At 38.5% G+C, this 12612-nt stretch overlaps 1 long non-coding RNA gene across 1 annotated transcript; it reads right to left on the bottom strand.

The window, feature by feature from the left end:
* Positions 1–2373: 2373 nt before the first annotated feature.
* Positions 2374–4989, bottom strand: LOC149919446 (uncharacterized). The gene is made up of 3 exons (XR_016463580.1): positions 4822–4989; positions 3011–3285; positions 2374–2458 (listed from the first exon to the last, which is right to left on the bottom strand). It is a non-coding gene; the product is annotated as an uncharacterized LOC149919446 (long non-coding RNA).
* Positions 4990–12612: the final 7623 nt, after the last annotated feature.

Here is a 12612-nt window from a genome sequence, read left to right on the forward strand (position 1 = left end):
GAAAATTCACTTGCCTTTTTCAACAGCAAAAGCTTGTCATTCTTTTCCAGAGGATATTCCAATTTTCTAGCATTAATTTTAAACACATGATTATTTATTCAGATAGGAACTTTAAAAGTCTCTTCAATGAATTTTATCTTCTTCTTGAGTTGTTGTCCTCAATGTAATACTCTTTCTATTTGGAATATAATATGTATTTCCTTGTCTGGGTGTGAATTATAGTATTTTTAGAGGGTAAACTGTGCAGTTCTCCCACTATTAGCCTAAGATCCATCCAAGCTTTCTGCAGAGAGCTTCATAAAATCCTGCACCAAACCTCTAGATTATATTGTACTCCTTAACATTCAACAAATTCAAGTGCAATTTAGATCAACTAAAATGTAAAATGTTTGTTCTGTTAAACGTGTATGTGAGTACTATGATCAGAAAACATTTCAGCAAAGTGATCATATGGAAATCTTTCGAGATTAAAAACCTCCTTTGTTTGACAATTTGTGCTTTTATTTTTTAATTGTGTGAAGTGCTTAAGATAAAGCTAGTTCACTTTTGTTGAAAGACTTTCTCTGCTATGGACAAAGAAAAAAAAAGGTATATGTGTTTTGTATCCTTTGAATGCCACAGAGTCAGAGTCCAGCTTGCTTTCAGAAAGGAAAATAATAACAGTGAAAATATTTCAACCTGTCTAAGCTACTGGTGACAAGACATACATTCAATAATATTCCCATTGATCTTAAACCTTCCTGTTCTTCCTCCTAAATTAATTGCTTTACAAACATAGTCAGAACGGATCTCTCTTCTCCTGCATCTGGTCAAGGGTATCAACTTTCACAACAACTGATAAAATCTCTGTGGAAACTACTCCAGATTTAATGTCTGGAAGATGCATTGCACATGTAAGCCACCACGAGTAGAAAACCAAGGAATCTTTCCTGCCTACACTGACTATGCCTATGTTGGTAAATAGATGTGCCTGAAGTGGTCCTATGGTATCAAGAATAAGAAGAGAACAGCTCAGTATCATACTTTAGAATTCACTTTCCAAAACTGAATGGCTTTGTCTAACCTATCCTTGGGGAACAGTTCCTGATCAACACCAACTTCCTTAGGCATGTCCAAAAACATGTGAGCTGATAAGCAAAAAAAAAATCCAGGGATAACTCAGAAACCTAGGAACAGAAACAGTAGCAAACCAATGTGTAGGATGCTCTTTCGTTATGGTCAATTATTAGCATAGACAAGGCATTTTGAGTCAAACATTTCCAGCAACGCCGTGGTAACTTTTTTCTTCTTTGATATATTCCTAATTATTTTTTAATTATTCCTAAATGTGCTACATCAAGATACCTCAGTCAACCAGAAGCAGCTCTTGAACTGCTTCGTTGTTGTGGCTGCTATGTGGTAAAATGGAAAGCAGCGTAGTGAGAAAAGAGTACTATGTTTGTGTTGAGATATAGTCTAAATGTTTTGAGACTGGGATGTGACTTAGATGCTGAACATGACAGAGTGGTCAGTTCCTTATGTGGCTTCAGTAAGAAATCTGGCAAGGAACAACACATCAGTAAATTATCTTTATATTGCTTCAAGGCAATGCATTTCAAGAATAACTCAAGGTTCAGGAATACATCAGAAAATCGGTCATGGAAAGTGGGAAAAACAAACAAACAAACAAGCTTATAACTTAAGCAAACAAACAAAGTTTGAAGTACAAAAAAATAAATGGTCGTTCATATTTGACTGGCAAATTAAAAACATGAGGCTAACTGGATTGTGTGAGATACACAGCATGTGTTGTTTCAAAAAGACTACATGAGCATTGTTAGGTAATACTGCGGTAAGACAAGCCGCATCATTGCTACAAACAAAAGCTTAAACTATGTTACCTGAGCAGCTGTTTCCTACTGCAAGTCTTTTGGTTCAAGGTGTGTGACTTACTGCTGAATTGTGTAAGGCACAAGCGATCTTACTCTAAAGAAATGAGTGTCTACATATGACAGTACTTTGCAGATCTTTACAAAGATAGTGGTTGGGCTTAGCTGCACCATCTCAGGAAGTTGCTCACATCTAAGCAGGCAAGAAAGACATATGCTAACCCTTTTAGAAAGCCCACCTACATCAGTATGTTACAGATTTGATCTCTTGCTTTTTCCCAGATAGGGTCCTCTGACAAAGATCTCAGTGAAAATTTTCTAGGCTTCAGATTCACAAAGTTCTGCTTGCATCTGTATTTTGGGCATCTCAGTGTCATTCTCATCTTCAAATATTCCCAAATTCAAAATAAAAAAAAATATAAAGACAAAACAAACCCATTGAATCTGATGACAGTAAATACACATACAATGGAGAAAGAACTATTTAGACTTTCTTTTCCTGTAGGCATGGAGCAATTGTATTGTTCATCTTATTTCCTGAGAGCATCATTTTCTTTCCTTTCTCCCGTGTTCATCTATCATGCTAAATGCTGTTTGGAGAAAAATGAAGAAAAATATTATAGTAGGCACAATCAGTTAATACTGATTTCCTTTTTTTTCTTTTTTTTTAAGACTTAGAAATAAATGGAGAATTCAGCATCACTCTTGCATTTCACTAAGTAAAAAAAACAAGTATTGCTGAACTGTTTATTTGTCAGGCAAGAAGAAATCTGTAGCAACTGAATGGCACTTTTTCCTTCAGTTACATAATATCTACATGTATTCAAAAATGAGGTAGAGGAAAGAGTATTATCAGATTAAGACAGTCCAGGGAGAAAGATGTTTAAGATTTCTAAAGAAGGAATCACAGAATCACAGAGTAGTTAAGATTGGAAAGGACCTGTGGGTCCATCTGGTTCAACGCCTGCTCCAGCAGGGACCTAGAGCAGGGTGCTATGCCCAGGAGGCTTCTGAAAATCTCAAAGGAGACTCCACATTCTCTCTGGATATCTTGTGCCAGTGCCCCGTCACCCTCACAGGAAATAAGTGTTTCCTGATGTATATTTAGACATATCTCTTGTGCTCCAGTTTGTGCCTTTTACCTCTTGCACCTGGGGAACACTGAAAAGAGTCTCAGTCTGTCCTCTCTGCATTCTTCCATCAGGTATTTATAGACATTGAGGAGATCCCTTTCGAGGTGCCTTTTCTCCATGCTCAGTAGTCCAAGTTCTTACAGTCTCTTTTCATAGGAGAGGTGCTTCACTCTGTTCATCATTTTCATGACCCTTTTTTCTAGCAGCCCCATGTCTTCTTGCATGCGTATCATGCATGAGAGAGAGACAGATAAACCCATCATTATCCTTGTTCCTTCCGAGTCCTGAAAAAAAATGAAGTCATTTTAATTTTTTCCTAGGACAAAAATTTAAATTTGAAATCAACTGTTTTCTATATCTCCGAGAGCTAAAGAAATATGTCTGATGTCATGGGCTGGCCTAGATATTAGATGACCTTATCAACTGGATCTTATTCATTTTTAAAATCTCAGTGTGGGTTTGATCTCCCCTGGGTTTAGATGTATGTTCTAAAGGCTTTTATACTAGTCCTGGAGGTGCTTTTGCAGTCAGCAGGGGGAATTGAATTCACCTACCTAATTCAATGCCTTCCAGATGAAAATGGTATTTCAGCAGTTTGGATTTGGTTGGAGATTTCATTAACTACTTGTAGGTTTGGGACTTGTTTGGTTGTTTTTTTTATGCCACTTTGCTCCTGAATTTCTGAAGTCATTATCAAGGAACTGCTTCCTTGGAAGAATGAAGATGCATTTCCCCTACTGTTATGTCATGCAATGGTAATGATGGATAAAGAATATCTTATTTTTATGAAGGTTTATGACATTTTTGAATACCTGTCAAGAGCACATCTCTGTATAAAACATGCAATGCAGCCAAGATACAAGTGCAATTATGTTTTACAAACTAAGAAAGGTATTTTAACACTTCTTCACCCCCCACAATCCCCCTCCAAAAAAAGGGAGAAAAAAAAAAAAAAGGAAGGGGAAATTGCAATGCTAATCTCTCCTTTCTTCCCTTCTGTCTATGGTTTAGCACATTTTTCTATTTTTCAGAATGACTCCTCCAGCTGAGACAGCTCCATTCAAGTATTCAGAGTACAGCTATAATCTCACTTGTAGGAGTGAGTATTTGGTATCTTTCCAATTTGCAGATCAGCTGCCTCTTACACTAAGCTGTAAGCTATGACACAGTTCTCTTTTTTGCATGCCTGTCAAAGACTTACCTTTTCTTCCATCACAGCTTTAAGCAGCATGCAAGGCAAAACATTTGACTGGAATAATGCTGAACCGTGCAGATCTCACGCTTTTGTTTTTCATTTGACATGCTGTAGCCCTGGCAACCACCTCACTACACTGTCAGTGCTGGTCCACGTGCCTGAAGGCTGCTTGGTGATGTGAAAAGATTCACAAAACATGCCTTGGATTCTCCTTCTTGCCTTGCATTGTTCAGGGGAACTGCAGAACTTTGGCAACAAATCACCCATTATGCTAGGACTGGGGAAATTTTTCACCTCCCCACTGCAGCACAAGGTTTTGCAGTTTCAGATGGGGTGAGTTTTCCTGCAAAATGTTACAGCGCAGAACTGCTTGCCTCCAATCACTGCCATTATCCTGTCCTAGAAGCTACATAGCTGGCACTGCTAAAAGCACAGTTTGTGCACTTCACTTTGGGATGTTACAAGGCAAGCCACTCACTACTATCCCTAGATAAACCATTTTAGGAAAAAAACTAAGACTAAAACTGCAGACCTATGGGCCCTTACAATAGCCTCGAGTCCATAGAGAAGTAGGGCAGAGTGGGAGACAGAAAAACAATTAACAAGAAAGCTAATTTACGCTTACCATTGTAAGTTTACTTGTTGCTCTTATATTTTTGCAGAATAATATCTTCATTGCACATAGTATCTTATGTACTGTACTGTTTGGAAAAGAATTCCTTGAGACAGAACTGGATGTCTTCTCTCATGATAATGAATGGAATAGAGAATAAAGCAGGTTTAGTTTCAGGAGGTGGAGAGGCTAAAGGAAGAAACAGATTTTGTTTTCACTTGCTTGAATTTTGCTTGAATGAATAAAACTCTTCATCCTCAGAAAACTTGCAGTAATTGTGATTAGTTGCTCTATCAACATGTCTACAAAAACAAAATGTCTTTCCAAGAGAAAACAGTGTACTGTTGTATTCTGAGGATAGTATTGATGCAGATCAACACTGTAAGATGCACTTGGGTGGCAATTAAGGTGTTTATGGTCATGGCCCTTTTGTTCTTGCTTAGCAGGACAGTGGTATACTGAAATCTATATTTCCTTCTCCTCCATTTAACTTTCTCAAACTCTGTGTTGTTGTTTTTATTATTTTGAATGTGTCTTAACTATTCCACTGTTTTAATACTGTAGAAAAGAAATAGAAACTCACGCAGTGTTTTTGAGTTTCTTATTTTCACTAGCCAAACCAGACTGAAGATGTTCTTCAGTCTGGTTTAGGCTAACCATCTCTAAAGTTCATTATGCATGGTGGAAAAATCTTAAAACAGCCAGAACACAATTCATTAACACTAAAACTGTGCCTGGTGACTTTTTTTAATACTGAAATTCAGGACTACTAAGATACCAAACCAAATGCATCTTAGAGGAAGACAGGTTTTGATGTGAGCTTGACATCTAATCCAAGTTAAAAAAAAAAAAAATTAAAATGACAACACCAAGATGAGTGGTGCAGTTGATATGACAGATGCCACCAATGGAACATGAAAAATCTTCAAAAGTGGACCCGTGTGAACCTACTGAGCTTCAACAAGGCCAAATGCAAGGTGTTGCACTTGGGTTGGGGCAGTCGCAGATATGTCTATAGAGAAGTCCTTGGGAGCAGCCTTGTGTACCAGGATTTGGGGTTCCAAGCATATGAAAAACTTAACATGAGCCAGTAGCGTGCTCTGGCAGACCAGAAGGCCAACAATATGCTGGTGCTACATTAAAAGAGAGGTGGCCATCAGGCAGAGGGAGGTGAATGTCTCTCTTCTCTGACCTTGTAAGGCTCTATCTGGAGTACTGTGTCCAGATCTGGGGCCCCCCAGCACAGGAAGGTTATAGAGCTGTTGAAGCAGACCCAGAGGAGAAAGAGCAATTAAGATAATCAGAAACCTGGGACACCTCTTTTATGGGCTTGTTCAGTCTGGAGATGAGAAGGCTCATGGGGGACTACATTGTAGCCTTCCAGTACTTGAGGGGAACTTATAAACAGGAGGAAAATCAGTTTTTTACATAGTCTGATAGTGATAGGACAAGGCAGAATGCCTTTAAACTAAAAGAGGGAAGATTCAAATTTGATCTTGGGGAAATTTTTTACTGAGGAGTGGTAAGGTAGAGTTGAAACTGGCAAAGGTTGTGAAGAGCAAGAAGAGCTTCTAAAGATGCATCAGCAGCAAAAGGAGAACCAAAGAAGACATGCTTGATAGTTAGACAAGAAATTTCATGATGAGGGACACAGGAACGGGTAAGTTACCTAATGCCTTTCTGTCCCATTATTTATTGCAAAGGTCTGTTCCCAGATCTCACAGGTCTCCATGACTTGTAGCAAGTTCTGGAGGAGAAAGATACATACAATGGAAGGGGCTGAAGCTAAGGGCAGATATACATTCAGTGAGTAGACCATAACACAGTGGAAAACTGACTGGACAGATCGGTTCAAAGCTTAGAGATGGAAAGTTTAAAGTCTAATGAGTAGTACTTAATGTCTTATCTTCATATGAAATCAGAGATAAAGATGTGTAATATTATCACTACCAAGGTAACAGAGAGGTTTGCTCCCTAAGGCTCCCTTGGGATTCCGTGGCTTCAAATAAAATCTGAGGACCCTTCCAGAAGAGAGAAATACCAGCACTCATATTCTGTTGCACAACTCACTGTATAACATCTTGTGTCTTTCCTTGTCCTTCTCCAGACTTCTGTGACTATCTCTCATTCAGGTATAATCACAGAATCACAGAATCACAGAATGGCCAGGGTTGGAAGGGACCTCAAGGATCATGAATCTGCAACCCCGCTGCCACATGCAGGGCCACCAACCTCCACAGTCAATACTAGACCAGGCTTTCCAGGGCCCCATCTAATCTGGCCTTGAACACTTCCAGGTATAACTTAAAGAGTCCCTGTTTAAACTATCCTTTCAACATGATCCTGAAGCATGCTGAAAAAAAATTTGCATTTAGACTTATACATTCAAAACAGGCAGGTACTTTGTTTGAATTTTGTACCTTTATTAGAAATCATATCAAAGAGTTAGATCACAAATTAATATTGGTTATACTAATATTTCTAGAGACTCTAATAAGACAGTCGTTTTATATAGATGTAATAACAAGACGATTGCTGGGAAGTAGATTTTTCTCTCTGATAGACACAGTGAATAAGTACAGAAGCATATATTAAAACGAAAAATCAGAGACAAACACTCCAGAATCCCTAATCCAATAATTCTGAATGCTGCGCAAGTACAAGTAAAGTGGACCACTGACTACAGTCAGTCTTAAAGGCCCTCCCTAAATAGCAACTTGTATCAGCACAGATACAGAGAGACTAAGGGTTCAGGGGACCACTGATCTTAACCTTTTGTTTTTACAAATGGAAGTCAAATTAATCAGGAGTTCATATGAAGTCCAAGCTGTCACATCGGACTAGAATTTACAATTAAGAACTCCTGTCTTCTTATGCCCTGAACTTTTCTCTAAAAAAGTGGTGTGACCAGGCTTTGAACCAATGCTTTTTAAGAGCTGTGAGTCACACAGAGAAAGGGCAGCAGCCAAAGCAGTAAGTCTTTATAGAACCTGCAGAATGGATTAATTAAGTATTATTATGTATTTCTGTGTTGAAATCTCATGACAAATCCAGTGATGAATAGGTCTTAGCAGACACTGATTATCCCTGACTGATAATCCTAATGCTAAAGCCTACAAAATAGACCAATGAAAATATAATTGAAAATGATGGATAACTTCAGTCTGTGTTATCAGCTGAATGTTCACATTTCTTCATCTATAGACCCTATTCCTGCATCGCAAATCTTAGAAACATGTGGCCAATCCCAGTGCAAAGGAAAAAGGTTCCAGTGGTTGTGGCACATACCCACTGAAGTACGAGCAACCAAGAAACTGCTGAAAGAGAGGAAGGAGAAGGCAGAAAATGAAGGATAAAGTAGTCCTGCAGCCTCAGATCCTTGACTTTTACAGATCGGGGATACAAAGTTTGCTCAGTCTTGCATGACCCATGAAACAATGGAATAAGCATGGTGAAAGTACACTGTCCTCACAACCAGAAAAGGGAAACTGCTTAATTCTCTTTTTCATGGGTTTCATACACTCACCTAGTTACCCAACAACTCCAGCAGTAGGTCTTTTCCTCTGTAGGCTCCAGCTCAGAGAGGCACTTGAAAAAACAGTGAGAATAAAATATTTTACCACTATCAGATCAAATGACCCAAAATAAGGTTTTTTAAAAAGAGTTGGTATCTCCTACTCTCACATTCTCACATTCAATTATTACCCCATCAGAGTTGCTCACAAACACTGTAAATGTACCTACAATAAGTAAGAATACCAAAAATCTTTGACCTCAGTAGAATTAGTCAGTGGCAGAAAAGAGTACCAGGGCAGAAGTCAAGCCATTAGCTTATTTTACAACCATCCAAATTAAGAAGTTGCCATTCATTTAATTGAGAAACTAGCTGTAAGCATAAAAACTGTAGCTGATCAAATGAGTTTAATGTGTGCCTATAGAAAATCTCCGATTTCCCACAAACCACTCACTACATCTATATTTTATTTCTGCAGCTATTTTTTTTTAATAAATAAATATTTCACCTTCTGTAAAACAAAAACAGAATGCAGATAGAGTTATTCATAACACAGCAATCAGTGTCATTATAACCAGAGCTGACAAAAATTTCATTGTTTCTCCGTTCACATCATAATGGGCCCAAACCATAGCAAGAGATTCATAATATTATTGTGTAAAACTAGACTGCTTCCATGAAAATACTGAAAGTCATATTTGTCTTAGAATACTCTGTCAATCTCTGAACAGACATGAATTTAAAATCTTACTGAGGATATGATACACAGAGCTTTTTTAAGTGGCAATAAAATAAAGCACACACACTAGGTGCAGTTTTTGTAGTATTGACACAGTGACAAAAAACACAGCTGTCAAAACTTTGAAGGTTTTACGTGACATTGCTACACACATTGACATCTCTTGCCTTCTTTTCCTCATCCTTATTTAGGTTTCAGGATCCTGAAATTCCCAAGTCTGCTAACAGTACTCAAATAAAATTTATTCAATCTTCACTGCACTAGAATGTAGTGTTTATATACTGTGTTTCCAAGCAGTGCAGTGCACTGATCTTCACTGCCTCTAGCCAGTCCCAGCTGTTCACCATAGGCAGGTTTTCCTGGTTTTGCTAAGGTAAATGGCTTTTAATAATGGTAAATATAGCAAATGCATTTTTATTTTGTCTTTGTTCTGATGCAAATAAAACCAAGAAAGGAAGGAAAGTATTAATGCAAGGGGAGAGGAACTGCCTGGTGACTTAGGAGAACCCATCCTAGAAGCTTGTTCTAGTGGGAGGAAACCTCCAGGTAGAGAGGTGCTCACTGTCATATATTCTAGTACCAGATGGAGTATATCCGCCTTTGTAAGTGTCAAAAGAATGATTCCCTGGCACATTTGATGTAGCATAGCTGACTCAGAGTCTGGTCTTAATAGCTAGTCCAACTAATAGAAAAAATAAGGATATTCAATCTTCAGATACTGTCAGAAAACAAACAGAAAAACTAATAAGAAAAATATTTTTGGTCCATAGTTCTCTCTGTAGAGAAAAAAAATATATATATTCTCAGGTGCACAGAGGAGTATTATATATCCAAAGTATCAGAATTTGAGAGCAATCACTTAACTGTTCTCTTTTCCTTTAAAATAGTTTTCTGTAAATAAATAATTTTCTCAATCTGCATTTGAATAATTTAGTACAATTACTGTGTGAATCTAGCCATTTTTCCACTGCCTTCCACAAAAAGAAAAAAATAGCTGAAGGCATTAAATAGTAGCACTGCTTTTCCCTTAACAAACCTGGAGCCCAGGTGCTCAGTTCTCTCTTGATAATGTGCAGCTTTCATTACTGTACTACCTGGGTGACTGCCATTAAAAGGGTTTTTAGTCTGAAAATTTCCCTGTATCTAAGGCTTGTAAGACCATTATATAGAGAGTAATACTGTAAAGGTTACAGAGGTGTCTAAGTTTGGAACTGCATCAAAATCTCTTGTAGTATAGCTTGGAGTTCCACACACTATGTCCTGCTCTCTCTATGAAGGCCTTTTCAGGGATTGGTTTTTCCATTCCACTACTCGTGAGGAGAAGAGAGATGTACTAGGTATCCAGCTGGGCTTTTAATTATGTTTGGTGGTTTGGATGTGAGGCCTCTAGAGCCTCTTCCTTCTTGGCCATTTCCAGACTCCCGGAGTGCCCGGCAGTACAGCCTCTCCTCACACTTCAATGGAGAGTCAGTACATCTGCAGGCCTGTGACGCTCACAACACACACATCTCATCCCTCACTGCCCCCCACCTTCTCTATGCCACAGCTCTCCGTAACTCCCTACACAGGTCTCTTCCACTCACAACTTGCACACACCCCCATAACCAACCCCACCAGGACTGCATGTCAACAGTTTCCACATCCCCAGAAAGCTCCTCTAGAGCCCTTTGATGAACATCTCCCTCTGACTGTATGGCCGCTGATCTACCTACCAGCACCATCTTTTCCCCACAAGAGCATGGGGCCAACAGGAAATGTACGAAGTGAAATGATGTGGAACAAAACAGAATAGGCTGAAATATCATGGAGAAACGCATGGACATGTAAGGTCTGAGAAAACAGGTAGCTCTAGAAAGGTATTGGAGAGAAGGAAAGGAGGACTGCAGATGGGATGGAAGGACGCGGATGAAGATGGAAATGACAGGGGTTAGCATAGTGATTTTAAGTGGCTGTAAAGTGGGATCTGGCTCCTTAATAATGACTTCTGTATTTACAGATTTCTTCCATTTTCTTTTTCTTAATAAATTCAGGCTTTACTTTTTAAATTTTCCTACTCATTTTTCATTCTTTTCTGCTTTCTTAAAACTTCAGCTCTCTTTCACCTATTTCTGAAATTTCTCCATTCCTCTCATCCTCTCCATCCCCCACCTCCCTCTCTTTCTCCACAGTGTAACCTTCTTTTTTCTCCCTGTTAATGATTCCTGTTCTTATCTCAGTGCTGTTCCTTTCTTGCCCCCACATGTTCTTCATCCTACTAAATTTCAGTTGCCACAAATAGCTCTCCTAGTCTTTTAGGAGTCACATGTAATGATTAATTTCCATCCCTGATGTTGAAGGAAATATGCCTCTCAGAAACTATTCTTTCTATAACCAGATTTAGGAAGTGATACAGACACTCACAGCTGCTGCAATGACTGGATGAAATGATGTAGTGAAGTGGTGTTTGTGCTGATTGAAGCAGTCAGAGGGTGAAATAAGCACTGGCTGCATTGGCAGAGAATTACATCACATGGAGGAGATGCACTCCACCAAAATAAATTGCCTGTGGCCTGTCAGGTGGGTACGTTTCCACACAAATGTTTTATAGAGGGAACAGTGGACTTACTTTCTGAAATTAATGATTAACAATTTAAAAACTGAATGTCAGCCTTCTGTTGTCACTTATGAGAGATAATATCTGACGTTTTAATGGGCTCACTAGCTGACATCTTAATTCTCCTCGGCCATGTCTTTGAAACAATTATTTTCTTCAATTCTCTAAAAAAGCTCTGGAGAAAGAGAGTCCTTTTTGCAAGGACTACTCTTCAGCGGGGGAGTTCAGGGAAATTAAAATGGGTTGCAACTACAGGTAATGTAACCAATCAAAAATCTAGGGCAGCTTTGTCCAGAGAGAGGATACCTGTCTCTGCATTTATGAAAAATTACCCTTGAAGTATTTATTTATTTAAATGCATTTAAAATATTTAACCAAGCACTGTCTTTGGAACATGGGCCACCACACTTCCAAGGACAGGAAAGCTGATAATAGATGTACCATGTTTTCATGTCCTAAGAAAAGAATCACACAGTATCTGGCAAAAAAATGTGCCATTTTCTGGAGTCTGAACCTGAGCACAAACTAACACCAGGAAAGTATTATTTCAGAAAAAGAACAAAAATCCTTTAATGTTTCCTTGCAAAGTGCAATATTACAGGTATAGATCACAGTGTATCAGTCTTTTTGTCTAATCTAAAAGCTCCTTAGCTGCTCATCACAGTTCACAGACCACAGGTATCAAACAGGAAAGCATTGAAGTAGAAGCTGAGTCTGGTAATCCATCATCCATCACACTTTGTACGACCAGGCTGTTTTCAAATGCAACATTAAGCTCACATCAAAATTTCTCACCACAGTTCTATTTGTACAGCCTTTCATTTTTAAAAAGTTACTTTCTAGAGTTCACATTTCTTTTTTTGCTCTGAGAGACAAAAAGATTGGTTAAATTCTTTTGATTAATCAACATTAACTCTAGTGCAGAGCCCAGTAATTTATTTTGGCATGATGGTCACT

The sequence above is a fragment of the Phasianus colchicus genome, chromosome 1 (genome assembly GCF_987193195.1).
Source record: "Phasianus colchicus chromosome 1, bPhaCol1.hap1.1, whole genome shotgun sequence".
Classification (NCBI taxonomy): Eukaryota; Metazoa; Chordata; class Aves; order Galliformes; family Phasianidae; genus Phasianus; species Phasianus colchicus.